The following is a 15,974-nucleotide window of genomic DNA, read 5'->3' as shown; positions in this document are numbered from 1 at the left end:
TGGAATTCCACCTAAATGGAATACTTAGCAAATTTTTACCCAGGTGGGCAAAGGATTGGGCCTGATTTAGGTTAAGGAACTCTGCTGGGATAAGCAGTGGGGTTTTTAACCATATACAGTTTGGCATGTCAAGTTGGAATCTAGAGGATCCTAAAATGGAGAGCCTGCTGTCCCCACACATTGGCTCACCCTCATGGGACATTTACTGAGAGTATTACTGCAATTTCCAGGAAGCTGGAAATTGAGTTGGAGAAGCGGTGAAACATTTCTACAGCATCACATTTTTTATATCTTAAAGTTCTGGTGGTGGAATGGACCTATGAAAGTTACAGAACTGGTATCAGCCAGATGATACTTGAAAACTGAAGTAAGCTGAAAGTAACTAATGTAGCAACCTAGCTCTAAACAAACAACTCCTAATTGATTAGTTTCCTTCTAGCTTCTTACAAGGAAAATAACATAGGTTCAGTCTCAATGGTTCTTTCATCATCGCTTAAAGCACAAAACAAAAAAATTCAAGATATGGGAAGAATAAAAAAAACATGAACAATAAGTGAAGATTAATCAAAAGTAGATCCACAGCAGAACCAGTGAAGACACAGATGTCAGAACTAGAAGCAAAGGAGTTTAAAATGGCAACTTTAAACATATACAATATATTAAATACAAATGATCCTACTGTTCTGCCAGGTCCTCCAACTTTCTCCAATTCCTCAGCCATGACATCAACTAATTAATGACAGCACTTTTTCTTCCAACCTGTTATTAGATTTCTTAGTAAAGACCTCTAAATACAAAACATCAACAAAAGTAGGTATCAGAAAAAAAAATCTATTTAGTCAAAAGGTAGGCTGTTTCAGTCACAGGGTTCATGAAGAAATGTAAAGATACCACTTTGAAATGGAGCAGTGGACAAATCAAACTTAATAAGTATGTGAAAGTGTGTCTTTGATGCCTCCCTCCCATCTAATTAAACAAACACTTTCTGGTAAGGATCTCCAAGATGAATTTAAACTCTACCTCCCAGGAAAATGTGCCCAAGAGAAATAAGTGCTTATGTCCACAAAAGACTTCTACAAAAAAGTTCAAAGCAGCTTTACTCTTTACAGTCCCAAACTGGAAACAACCCAAATTCTATCAATAGCAGAATCAAGTTGTGGTATGTTCATGAATAAGAATACTACACAGCAATAAAAAGGGGAAAATTACTGACACATCCAGTGACACACATGCTCAGCAAAAGAAACCAAAAGTGATCATATACACTGTATGACTACAATTATAAGAAGTCCAAAACTAATCTACAGTGAAAAAGGTCAGAAAAATGATTACCTCTGGGGAGGGCATAATGTTCTTCTTTTAGGAAGAACATTTAGGAAGACAGTCCTCTGGAGTACTGAAAATGTTTTATATTTTTATATAGGTGGTGGTTGTGGTTATTAAAAAAACACCAAAAAGCCTACATAGATTTGTGAGTTTTACAAAAAGAAAATCATAACAATGATGATAATAAGGCTGTGAAGCCAGATACATGCTAATGTCTGATAAACAGGAATCTCTAGGAATTACTGGAAGATGTCTGCATACTACTAAACTGAGAAGAACTGTGATGATGAAAGCATATTTTTTTTTTTTTACTGCATGTTAACTTTATTTAAATAACTCCCAGCATTTTGTTTATATACCCTTTGCAAACAACCATTCTGAATTATCTTTTTAGATATTTATCTTCAACACTAGATCAAAAGTTCATCTGGGGCAAGGGTCACAAAACATTCTCTATAAACGGCCAGATAATAAATATTTTCAGCTTTGCAGGTCAGATGGTCTCTGCTGCCAGCTACTCAAATTCTAACACTGTAGCATGAAAGGAGCCTTGACAATAAGTAACTGAATGTGGTCTGATTTGGCCCACTGGCTGTCTCGATTTAGAGCAAGAACTATACCAACCATCTTTGTTTTTCCGTTTCTATCTTATATACTGATTACTTCATATACAATAGGGTACTCAGCAAACCAAAGCTGAAGGTAATCTTAAAAATGATCTCTTCTAATCCCTTCATTTTATAGTGAAAAACCTGTAGTCTAGAGATTAAAATTTTCCTATCATCACTGTTTGGGCAGTGCTTCCTTTTGGTAAACACATGAAGACTCACATCCCTATTTAATACTGATTTGAATTTCAAATCAATTAAGTAACATATCAAACCAAATAACATATCAAATTAAATAAATATCAAAACAATTTTTACTTTAGAAAAATATCTTTACTGGTAGAACTTTTTAGTTTGTTTATAAGCCAACGTATATATACAAGCTCTGAATCATACCACCATACAGAATCAATCAAGTGACTACTTAAATCCAAAATAAGCAGCTAAAATTTTTGTTCCAAGATCCATGTTTTTCTAAAAGCCAAAAATCATGACAATGAACCTACTTAATGGGAGTTAACATTAGGTAATAAATATAATTTAACAATTAAGTTATCAGAATAGTATTTTATATAGTTATACTCCAAACTAATAGAACACTCCAATCTAATACTTCTAAAAACGTGATCCTAGTATAGGTCATTGAACATTTTTCACAACAGTAAAACAATTAGGCAACAGTAGAGGGCAGCATTTCTATACATTATTAAAATACTACTTTCTGAAATCTAAGAAACTTAAAATGTCTATACTAAGACTTTCTTTAAAAAGGTCTCACACTCCTTTCAAAGCTGCTGGCTAACACACAATTTTAATACAACCCAGCACAAGTAAAAGTGCTCTGATACATAATTATGAACATTTAAATCAAAGACATTTCTGTTCATAATTCTCAAACTGATAAGCCAAAACAATTCAACATTTCTCTGATGATTTATTAATTACCATTATCAGTTACCCACTTAAATAGTTGTTGAGTATCCACTGGAATCACAAATATTTTTTCCCACATAGGGACAATCCTTTTTCTTTATTCATATAAGATGGTTACATACTAATCACCAAAAGGATATATAGTAAAAAAAACTTTTGGCAATCAAGAGACTCAAGGAGCTGTCTCCAAAGACAGGTATTATCATAACTCTAAGATCCAAAGTAAAAGCAGCATAAGAAGAGGTAAATAAAGCAGAAACAGGTGTAAAAGTATCTTTAAAACTCACCCTTTTTCATTTTCCTTTATTCCTAATTCCAACTTGCCTTCATATAGAACTGTACCTGAACCATAACCACCCTCAACAAAGAAAGAGAGCCAACACACTAGTCATAAAAGGCAGGGAACAAGAATTATAAGAGGGAACACCAACAGTGTAAGGGCAAAGAGAAAGATTCAGAAAAGACCATTGTGTCTAACTAGAAGGCTAAATTTTCCTACTATTTAATAAAAATTATTAAAAATATCTGCTAACATTATAAAAGTCTTATTATTTCACACACTTGACAGTATATAATTATTACTCAATTAATCTTTAACAACCCTATAAAGTAGGTGCCATTATATGCCTATTTTAGAGAAGTGGAAACGAAATACAGAAGGAATAAATGACTTGTCCAGGAATCAAGTGTTGGGACTAGAACCTCAAAGGTCTCCAGAGCTTAAGCTCTTAACTATTGTCCTTTATTCTCTGTCCAGACTAAGCTGTACAATTTCAGCTGAGTGATTTCTGCAGAATGCAGACCAAAAGGAATTGAAAAGTGAGAGAGTGATAAAATAAGAAGCTTTCGTTATTCATTTTAAAGTTCAATTGTAAAATCATAAGCAGAAATAGGTACTACTTGAAAGCAATCTCTATTATTCCAATGGAGTTGGTCCCAAATAAGGCACACCCCCCAGTGAACACTGACTGGATATTAAAAATTAATAAAAAGATGAAACAGTCAAGAAATTCAATCATTATGGATGGATAAGATCAAAAGATCATGAACCTTTCCAGATGAAGAACCAATTCAGTGAAAATAGTTAATCTAAAACAGTATATTTTAACTGGGAAAACAGTCTGAAAATAGCCTGAAGTTTAGAAATTGTGGCAGTATTTAATTAAAACATTAAAAATGTTCATACCTTATACACTAGAAATTCCTCACCGAAAGAATCATGGTTATGCTCAGAGATTAAGTATCAGTACATCCAAACAATGGAGTCATTTAAAATGACTATAGATAATAATGTGTAAGGCTGTTCAGGACATATTAAATACAAAAGATCCCATTGCTCCACCAAGGCCCGTACCCTCCTCCAATCTCTCCGCTATGGCAAAGCCTATGAACTGAAGACAGCACTTTCCTTCAACCTGTTAGAACACTCAACACAGCCCTCTGGGCACCCAACACAATCCAGAAATAACCCCATTTCACTCAGTCAAAAGGCAACTTTAGTTAACTGATAAACTTTGGCAAAACTTACTGAACAGGTTAAACGTATCTTTGATTAAACAAAAATCTACTGGTAAGGTCGATTAAAATCCTGTTTCCCAGGCTAGGGAATCAAAAAGACTACCACCTACCCCTTTGTTGACAGTAACACTATTAGTTGGGAAGGTATATAAGAGAAAAATTTACCAAGTTCTCCTGCCTCCTCTTACTGGACAAAAAAAACTTTCCTTAAGTTGTACTTGGTCATCCTTTAGTATCAGAGGGCAGACTGGCTCCAGGATCCCCAGATATCAAGATCCACAGATGCTCAAGTCCCTTATATAAAATGATACAGTATAGTCATTCCTCTGGATCTACAGATGCAGAACCTGAGATTATGGCGAGCCAACCGCACTTATTTAGAGGTTGTTCCCAATACCAAAACACTTTCTCAGACTCTAAACTGATTCTAAAGTCTGTGTGTGTAGACAAACAAGAATCAGCTTTTTTTTTTTTTTTAAAGAATAAAACTCAAAAACAGAAAAGCAGAGACTAACTATATTAGATGTTGCTGCTGCTGCTGCTGCTGCTAAGTCGCTTCAGTCGTGTCCAACTGACTCTGTGCGACCCCATAGACGGCAGCCCACCAGGCTCCCCCGTCCCTGGGATTCTCCAGGCAAGAACAGTGGAGTGGGCTGCCATTTCCTTCTCCAATGCACGAAAGTGAAAAGTGAAAGTGAAGCTGCTCCGTCGTGTCCGACTCTTAGCGACCCCATGGACTACAGCCTACCAGGCTCCTCCACCCATGGGATTTTCCAGGCAAGAGTACTGGAGTGGGGTGCCATTGATGTTAGGGTATACTAAAAAACTTCAGCAGGTATTAATAAAAGCCATCAAGTTGGTTCTTAAATGGACAAATCAATGAAACAGAATTCAATATCCAGAACAGACCCAAATATATGGGAATTCATTTGTCAAAAAGTGTCATTTCAATCCAGTGGGGGTAAATATAAACTTTTTAATAAATGAAGCTGGAACAAATGGGTAGCCATGGCGGAAAATATTACACTGGTTCTACAACTAACACTATAGATTAAGACAATCTTCAAATGGCCCTAAGACTTAAAAATGAAATCTTATATAAAACACTGGAAGGACACCCCGGTGAATTATTTATAACTCTGGAATATGAATATGGAAGGTTTTACTATGACTCAAAATTCAGAAGAAAGAGAAGGGGAAAGGAGGGGAGGCCTAACAAACAAGGCATGGGGAAAAAATCCACAGCTCATATCATGGACAAAGGCTAAACTCCCTGTTATATAAAAAGCTCCTGGAAACTGAGAAGAAAAAGACCAACAACGCAAAAGAAAAAAAATATGAAATTTAATAAACCTTGCTTAAACACATGAGAAATGCAAATTAAAACTACATTTATATACAATTTCTCACTCAAGAAGCTGGCAAAAATACAAAAATTTGCAAATACATTCTGTCGACAAAGTTGCAGGGAAATAATCACTCTCATACATTGCTGGTGGGATGGAAAATGACACAATTTAAATGGAAGAGAATCTGACAATAGCTACCTAAATTACCTAAACCAGCAATCCTATATGATACAGATACATATGCACAAATATAAAATGATACACAAAGTTTTTTTTCACTGAAAAAAATGTTTATTAACAGTAAAAGGTTAGAAATAACTTTAGCGCCTAGTAAAAACATATTTACAGCTTGTGAAAATTTGGCATTTTTCATGATATACAATACTTGTTATGTATCCAACTTTCATCTTTCTCCAATGAGAAGCAGCTGTTACAGGTTATTTATTTAAAAGCCCAAGTTTGATTAAGGAAACTATGATATATCAAAACAACTAAACTACATATTTCTATAAAAACAAATGAAAAAAAATTATGTGTACTAAAATGGAGAACCTTTCAGGATACTATAAGTAAAACCAGCAAGGGGCAAAAGATTATATAAATATAAAACAAACTACTGTCATATAGGGAAAGGGAGATATAAAACATTCTTAATTTTTGTATACACACAAACAATGGAAAGAAATAAATACAAATAAAAAGTTTCCTATGGGGATCAGAACTGAAAGGGACAGAAGTGAGACAGCTATACCGTTTTTTCTTTTTGATGATATTTGACTCCTGAGTTTGAGTAATGTATGAGTTTACTATCTACTCAAAAAAATGTTTAAAAAATTCAGGGGTAAATAAGTGAAGGGTTGGCGGTTGTATGGAATGGTTGTTACAATCAATAATCTAAGTCTACTAATTAAAATTGAGTTCCTCTGTCAAGCTGGAATAGGACAGCACAGATACACAACATTCTCATCACCGCATCAAGTTCCACTAGACAGTACTTAACTTGTTAGTCAACATTTTGCAGTCTAGAGATGGAAGTAAGCCCTATAAAATGAAAAAGAATCCGATTCTCCCAGACTAAGTATAAACAATAAAAAAATAATTATACACACAACCATTCAAAAAAATCAGTCAAATACTTAAGTGACTAGTAGGCAAGTATCAAGACAAGATGATGTAGTCCACTGCCACCATAAACTAAGAAAGAGGTGGAAAACACTGGGAAGACAAGGCCCTTGTCTGGGTCATTTGGAATTTATAATATAGAAAGATGAATAAATTTCAGTGACTATTTTCCAGGATATCAACATAAAACCATATTCAAAATAGGACTTATTACAAACTAAAATAGTCACTTATTTTTTTTAATCCACAAGTTTGGAATACCAAAGACAAAGCCTCATTCACTCAGCAGTTATTTACTGAGTATCCACTATATGTAGATACTCAGACACTTGGTCAGGCCTCGGGAATACCATAAGAATAAAAGTCTTATTTTGTAAAGTTTATAGTTCAGTGAAAAAACACACATTAATAAAGAATCACACAAATACATGATATACTGCATGGTATAGAGGAAAAGTAAAGAATACTTAAAGAAGTAAAAGAACCTTACTTACTAATTGTGGGCACAAGGAAGGCTTCTCTCAAGAAATAATCTATAAACGGAATCTGAAGGGTTGGGTGGTTTAGTCGCCAAGCTGCATCCGACTCTTGTGGCCCCAAGGACTTAGCCTGCCAGGCTCCTCTGTCCATGGCATTTTCCAGGCAATAATACTGGAGTGGGTTGCCATTTCCCTCTCCAGGGTATCTTCTTGACCCAGGGACCAAACGCAGGTCTCCTGCACTGCAGGCAAATTCTTTACCAACAGTAAGATTTAGAAACAAGGACTTGCAAACAGGAAATTACTATGCATGAAGATTTCAAAGAAGAAAATCACCTCACAAGAGTTGAGGGGAAGAAAAAAAGACCTGTAAATAGAAATATTGAAAACTTGGTTCACAAATCCTAAAACATATGTCTTGGCAATCCCTTAATTGGAAGAGACTCTCCAAGACAGCAAAGACCTCAAATACTGCCCTAACGGAATTTAATATGGACTCCAAGTTTTGGCAAACAAGTTGAATAGTAACAATAATAACAGCTTGTATTGAGTAAGAGAATAAGATAGGAACACTCCTTTCCTCCTAAAAAGCTTAATCAAGAACTCAAGAAACATTTTTTTCTTTACAGGTCTTTCTCCTGCCACCTACACTTCCACTAAATGACTCTATGATGACTAGACTCTTCTACTTGATCAACAAACAGGTATAACAAAAGATGGAGAAAGACAGGATTCTACTGCAAGAAATTATTAAAGTTAAGCAATTCTCTTTCTCAGAAGTTAATCGACAGCTGGGAAAACTCTGTACTGAAGAATAAGAATGCCCTTAGCTGCAGCTGCATTTATACACAGTGCTTATCACTAACAAAAGAAAACATATCGTATACAATACTCCCAAATCACTATTGTTGGATCTTGAATGCTTTGAGTTAATCTTCTCATTGTGATAATGAGCCTGACAAAACTACACATCTCTTCCTGGCCTTCTAACGTTATTAACTCTCCATCAACTGACATATATTTACAAAAGAGCTAATTAAGAACACAAGGATTTACAAACACAAAAATCTCTTACACATTATGTTGAAAAGCACAAAATAAAATATTTCATCCAAACTGATTAAATTACATAAAGATCTATGTATGTATACTAACAATAAAGAAATACTGCCACAAGAGAAATGCTCACTAGGATCTTTTCCCATGCAAAAAATGTAAATGCAGAATAATATTTTAAAAAATGTAAATTGAAGAGGAAACACATTTTCATTTCCCATTAAGAGGTAAAACAAACATTACATTTGTGTTTAAAATGTATTAAACAGAGAAACAACTACATCTATTTATGATTATCTTAAATTAGTAAATGGCATTAATACTACTGTAAATAGAGGCCAAAATTTGGCTGTTCAGTAACAGTGATGATTTACTCGTCACAGCTCACAACCTAGCTATTTGCAAAGGTTTTAAAATAAGAGTCTTCACTGTGAAGAACATATAGTTATTGTGGGGGGGGGGAGGGGTGGCCAGGGGGAGGATGGAAGCCCAGAAAACTAATCACCATTGCTTTAGCTCAACCCACATGCCTGTTCTTAAGGGTATCCATGGTAGCAGTGATGCAACATGCCTACCTAGCTCACCATGCCTACACAAGTGGGAGAGAGGGGAGGCGGGTGATGAAAAAAAATTCACTTGAAAAGGTGTTTTAGTATTAACATGATAGAATTATATCAACTATATTGATAGACTTAAAAATACATATAAAAACATAAAGATCTTTAAAGATCAGAAAAGCAAGGAAAGACTCAAGGGGGAAAGAAACACTGCAGCACTTCGGCTGAAAAGAAAATCAAGATTTTTGCTCTTCCTGCTGCTGCTATTGGTTAAATACGTTCAAAGAGTTTTATTTCTAATAATAGAAGAAATCATTTTAATTTAGCTCTTTCAAAAGTAACTACAAATATGTTTTAGGCTTCCTAATTTCCATCCTACATCTTTTCTATTTTTGTTTTAACAGTTACATAATAAAAACTTATTAAAACTTTTATGTATTGATTCCATACAATTTTTTTTAAATGGTAGCTCTCTTTTGCTTAAACAGGATCAAATATAAATTTTAAAACTCTATCAAGAAAGATAGGGCAGGGAGAAGATAGACCATTTTAAATAACCTATAATATTAGAAATAAACTATTAGAAATATTAGATATTCTATAATATTATTCTGTATTAATAAAAATATTCTATAGTATTAGAAATAAAAGCTAAAGTGAATGAAATGATAAAAGGTAAATCACAGAGAGAATCAACCACAGACCATCATGAAAAGAACTTATATATTAAAAAAAAAAACAAACTAGACTAAACCTGTGTCCCAGGCTTACTGCCCTTTAAACATTCTTTAAGAACAGTTTGATAAGACAGTTTTACATGGAAGACATAAACAGAATGGGAGCAGACAATAGGCATGTTAGTATCTGACCAAAACTCTTATTGTTTGACTATAACTTTGAACAAGCAAACAAAACTAATCTCTATCAGTTTTCTTGCTTTTCCTCTTGTTGCAAAAAATAATTCACTATATAAGAACAGACTTTGCAGATTTCACAAATTTACTGATTCTTTTATTATTGAATGTAATTTAAAAATCTCAACAATTTTTGTCTAACAGTCACTGTGGCATCATAAGTTTATAGAAACCCCCCCAAAATAAATTATTCCATATTTTAAAAGCCAATGTATAAATTTCAAATGTAAGCATCTTGAATCTTACACAGTCACACAATGTCCACAAACTGGTGCTCAGAAATAAAAGAAACCAAACTTAGAACTTAAGTGAAGTATGTTGCACTTTGAGGATAAATGAGAAAAACAGACTTTGAAACAAATAACTTTAAGGAGTTCTTGAACAAGTGTAATCATTTTAAATCCAATCAACATCTTTCCAAAGGCAACACAATCAGAACTTTACTATTCTCCTTTAAAAAAAATGTACTATATTTGCAATAAATAAAGGAGAGAGTCCAGAAAATGTTCTCAAATGAGTTATATTTTCAACCACTACGACATATGGGGACAGAAAAAAAAGTAGAGGGGAAAACTTTGAGAATATATTTAGAAGATATAATTAGGGCCCTATAAACCTTTGCTGTTGGGAGAAAGCCTTCCTATAAACCACAGGGAAAAAATATCCATTTAATAAACTACTTTTAGCTATCTGAAACACACTTCAGAATATTACCTTTCCTAAAGGAAATAAACTAAGCATCAAATGGATTCAAATTTCAAATATATAACAATGGCTATACTTTATTTTTTAAATATATTATAAACAAAAAAGTCTCTCACGGTCTGTCACTAACAAACATAGAAAGCATACTGTATCTTACCTTTGTGGTTACAATGCACAGGCAATCCATTACTCTACCATTACAATACTTAATACATAAAGCAGTTTATTGCAAGCTATAAGTTTCCTATATGAATAAAAAATAAAAATAAAGTTGTGAAATAAAACCACTGATGAAAAGTTATAACTGTGACAAGATCTCTCCAGGATCCATTCTTAGAGGTAGCAATTTTTCTACTACCTGAAATACAGGAAACCAGAATGTGTCACGTGCCCTACAATCTTCTTTATGTAATCTATATTTGAAGAACTTGAAATTATCCCACAAAACACTGTGGAAGTCGTCAGGGTTTATTCCACAAGAGATCACTGCTGCTTCAGATGCTATTTCATTAATCCCTCTTTTAAATATATGAGGTTGACAGGGAGTCATCTGATGAAATGTTCCACAAAGAGGTTTCCCCGATATAAATTTAAAATTCCTTCTCCTTGTTTGCTACTGTTTGGATATTCGAAAAGAAAAAAAAAAAAAATCACTAAAAAGTAAAAAAAAAAATTGTAAGCAAACATTTCTTCCACTAAACCATTTCAGCAACTGCAGCTTGCAAAGTAATGACTTTCTCAGGCAGTAATGAATGGAATATTCCATGTGGTATTTTTGAGAAGGGGGGAAAGAAGAACAACATGCAATAATTTAAAATATTATCTCTAAAACTTACTTCTTTTCCCTTTAAGAAAAAATAGTAATACTAACATTTACCTAGGTAGTCAGATATTAACTTTAGTGTCCCACTAAATCTATTTCACTTAATCCCTTAAAAAAAAAGCCACCACCACAAAAAGATAATTGTAACTAAGTACCATTTCAAACTCCTCAAGAAGACTTCGTTTTTAACCCAGAAGTAGCCTAACTTTGTGAATTCATGTCCTGTCCTCAAATTCATTGAAAACAGAGCTAGACAGGCTGACAGGGAACACCGCATAGCGCTGCAACTGGATTTGAGTTTCCTAAGCTTGCAGTCACACTCCCCTGTCAAAATGTGTAACAATGAAGAGTATTACCTGCAATTTCTGTCCACAAGGTTTCCTCATCATCTACAGATATTATAAATTGCCTCAAATTCAAACAAGTCAACTGTTTCCATTTGCTTTTTATGTCATGGGCTGCATCAGCAACTTTCACACTAAACCAAGTTTCATTATAAAGGATTATGCAAAAGAGTTAACACATGTATGTCACTTAGTACCTATCACATCATTATTGTTATTACTATTATTGATTGGCTATTAGTTGACAGCCTTTTGTTTCAAGTCTAATACACCTAAGACAGATCCAATGGGATTTTATCTTGAACACAGTCTAATGGGACTGTTTTAAGGATTAACACACAGCACTTAAAATAATGCCAATCTTTGTAAGTGCTCAGTACAAGCCAGTTACAGCTATATATCTATATATATGCACATGCAACTATAAAGCTTGAAGGGTAGGCAGAAGTAAATTTCATCTTTCCTCCAGTAGAACAGCTATCTTGGGAATTACCTGCTCAGTTAGAGACTGAGAGTACCCGCTTTTTCCCACACACCCCAACAATCGTTTGCTCTCAAGACAAAAAAGCAAAGCCCACTCATGGGTCATGATTCCTTAAACGAAGTTTACCATCTTAGAAAGAACACTGAAAACATCATAGGTAATATCTAACTACTAAGCGCTACAGACAGTAAAGCAGCTGCCTACGATGTGGAGACCCGGGTCCGATCCCTGGGTCGGGAAGATCCCCTGGAGAAGAAAATGGCAACCCACTCCAGTACTCTTGCCTGGAAAATCCCATGGACAGAGGAGCCTGGTAGGTTACAGTCCATGGGGTCGCAAAGAGTCAGACACGAGTGAGCAACTAAACTTTCTTTCTTTCTGTGAGGGAAAATAAAGAGCTTTGTGAAATCCTTTAGCTAGTTTCTCCCTTAGTGTTCTGTGTAATTCTTATTATCTATTAGTATACTCTAGAGAGAGAAGGTATTCCTAAGTTTGGCAGACCTCCTAACAGTGGAGATTGAAAATCACTGTATCAAGAGTCAGAAAAAGTGCTTCAGTCCGTTAACAGAACTGAAACTATGTAACTTTAAGTAGTCATATTCTTAGGCAAATACAGATGAAACTTCAAACTGACTCAATTAACATATAAATATTTAACAACATATTATTAAAAATATATCTAAAATACTGTTTTATTCTACTCACATTCAGAAAACAATTTTGGGCACATTCAGGTGAACTTCACATTCACCTTAAATGTTAGGGTCATGATTATAACTACAACCACTTTTTAAATTAATTCTTCATTTTGCTCAATTTCATTTCCATCTAAGTTGTTTAGATACAGCACTTTTAATCCATGTATTAATATATCACCTTACATATCTCAAATCACTGTTAGTACCTATTCACATAGGTACTAACTGATTTTCCCTATTTCTCAGCATATATTATACTAACAAATTTTTCCTATTTGTTTTCTCAGTATATATTATAACTTCTGTAATATAACCACTTACTATATTACTCTTTAGTATACCTTTTAATTTTCAAAAAAAGCTTACATATACTATCCAATACCCGCAGTTTTTAAGGTCATACTCAGGAATGATTATTTAATCTGTGTTAAGTTCTACACTCACTGCATCTTTTATAAACATCCAAACTGACACTGATTAAGGACATTTCAAGTCAATATATTCTTCTTAAATAGTCATATTTAAATATTTTGCTGTGAAAAATATTGATAATTTATAAATTACTTTGTAATATGAGCAACTTTAGAGGTTTCAAATACAAGCCTTTGGGATGGCAACACCTCACCTAATATTCAGGCACATAAGATATTTAACAGTATTTTAGAATATCAATGGCTGTCTATACAGGCAATTGTTTCCAACCATAATAGAATAATAGGGAACAGTTTAACTCTCCTACCTTCAAACAACTAAAAAAGAGGACAAATAAGGAATAATGATTTTCAGATCCTGAACAAAGTCCCATAAATGCCTAGAAACTGCCTGGAAAAAGTTTTCACACTGCAGCAGAAGGATGAGGAAACTAAACAAAGTCCCACAATCTTAGATGAGGAGAATTCTCACTTAGATGAGCGAGAATTAAGGAAGGTCAAGGTGTCTAAAATTCACAAATAAGAGTACCAGAGAGGAGAGGTGCATAGCATGAGATCCACAGATCTGCAGAGTTCTTCTTGAGTCTTTATTACATCCATTAGTCATATATATAAGGAAACTTGAGGCTGAGGAAAGAACCCTAGGTGGAATAATCCCAGAACTCATACAGGGCTGAGAAGAATTGAAAAACTCATAATATACAGGCTCTGGGTGGAGTACCCAGAAGAGTACTGGGACAAAATTAACCCTATACTGAAGGCTGCTTGGTCCCACTAAAAAAAGACTGAAAGCAAGTTTCAAAAGGAGCAAACTCTTTCCAAGTAATTTAACTGTACTCCAAAACAAATCTCAAGAATATTTAAGGGAACACAAAAATACTGAGGACCTGAAAAGGTAAAATTTATAACATCTGCCAAATATAATTTAAAAAATTTTCAGGTATACAAAGAAGAGGTAAATATAACCCGGAGAGGAGAAGAGGCAATCAACAAAAAGAACCCAGACCTGCAGAAACAAGACTAACAGACACCGAAAACAAATTTATGGTTTCCAAAAGGGAGTGTGGAAGGGGAGAGGGACAAACAAATTAGGGATATGGGATTAACAGATACAAGCTACTAAACATAAAACAGATAAGCAACAAGGATTTATCTGTACAGCACAGGAAAGCATACCCAATATCTTATAATAACCTATAATAAAGTATAATCTGCAAAAGGAAAAAAGAATCACTATGCTGTACACCTGAAACACAATATCATAAATCAACTCTACTTCAATAAAAACAAATAAAAACCCAAAATGACAAATGACAGAATTAGCACTCAAGGATATTTTAAAATTATTATAAACCTATCCCATATATTCATGAATACAGAGGAAAGCATGAACATCTTAGTATATGTGCTGCCAAAGCAAGCACATGCATGAACATCTTAATGAGACATGGAAAATAAAAAAGGAACCAAATTAAACTTCTAGAGATAAAAATTCAAATGCCTTAAAAAAATTGATTAAATGAGATTAACACTTCAGAAAATTAATGAAGTGAAAACGTACCAGAAACTGTCCAAAATACAACACATAGAGGAAAGAAGACTAAAAAAAATTAATCACATCAATGAGCTATGGGACAAATTCAATCAACCCAATAAACATCTGTTTATACAGTCCCTAAAAAAAAAAAGAGAGGGTAACAGAAAAAAATATTATTGAAATAATGGATAAAAACTTTCCATATTTGGCAAAAACTACAAACACAGATCCAAGAAACTCCACAAATCCCAAAGACGTGAAGAAAACTGTACAACAGAAAGTGTAAAGGAATGACAAGCACCAAACTCAGGACAGTGATTCATTCCGGAGGATGAGGCAGAGAAGGTAATCAGGATGGAAAATAGAAGCTCGTCAACTATATAACACTTCCTTTTCTTAAGCCAGGTAACAGGTCCATGCATGCATGTGTCAGCTGCCCAGTCGTGTGCTACTCTTTGGGACCCCACTGACTGTAGCCTGCCAGGTTCCTCTGTCCATGGGAATTTTCAGGCAAGAACACTGGAGTGGGTTGCCATTTTCCTCCACCAGGGGATCTTTCCAAACTAAGGATTGAACCTGTGTCTCCTGCATTGCAGGCGGATTCTTTACCTGCTGAGCCATCATGGAAATCCCTAGATAACAGGTACATGGAGATTCAAAATAGTCTCTTCAGATATCTGTGTAACTATAATCCTTTTTTTCTAGTAACACACAAAAAGAAGATAATCAACAAGACAGTTGCCAAGAAGACAAAAAATTATCAAAAACAGATTGTAGCAAACACCACCAAAAGAAATCAGGGAAGGTAAAAAATCCACCTGCCAATGCAGGAGACGTGGTTTCAATTTCAGGATCAGGAAGATCCCCGGCAGAAGGAAATGGCAACCACTCCAATTCTTACTGGGAAAATCTCATAGACAGAGGAGACTGGCGGGTTACAGTCCATGGGATCACAGAGAGTTAGACACAACTCAGTGACTGAGCATGAGCAAAGGGCTGGTGACACTGAAGAGGGGTTTTGTTCTTTGTCCTTTGCTACACTGATAAAGTACTGAGTATGCAACATTTTAATAAAAACAGTAAGATTATT

At 34.5% G+C, this 15,974-nt stretch overlaps 1 protein-coding gene across 11 annotated transcripts in view; it reads right to left on the bottom strand.

Moving 5' to 3' along the window:
- The window catches only part of DLG1 (discs large MAGUK scaffold protein 1), a 261,867-nt gene that overhangs the window by 203,040 nt on the left and 42,853 nt on the right, over positions 1-15,974 (bottom strand). The gene's annotated exons all lie outside the window — the stretch shown is intronic.

This window comes from Cervus elaphus, chromosome 19 (assembly GCF_910594005.1).
Source record: "Cervus elaphus chromosome 19, mCerEla1.1, whole genome shotgun sequence".
NCBI classification, from domain to species: Eukaryota; Metazoa; Chordata; class Mammalia; order Artiodactyla; family Cervidae; genus Cervus; species Cervus elaphus.
Note: the sequence above shows the minus strand (reverse complement) of the source record. Positions and strands in the feature narration are given on the sequence as shown.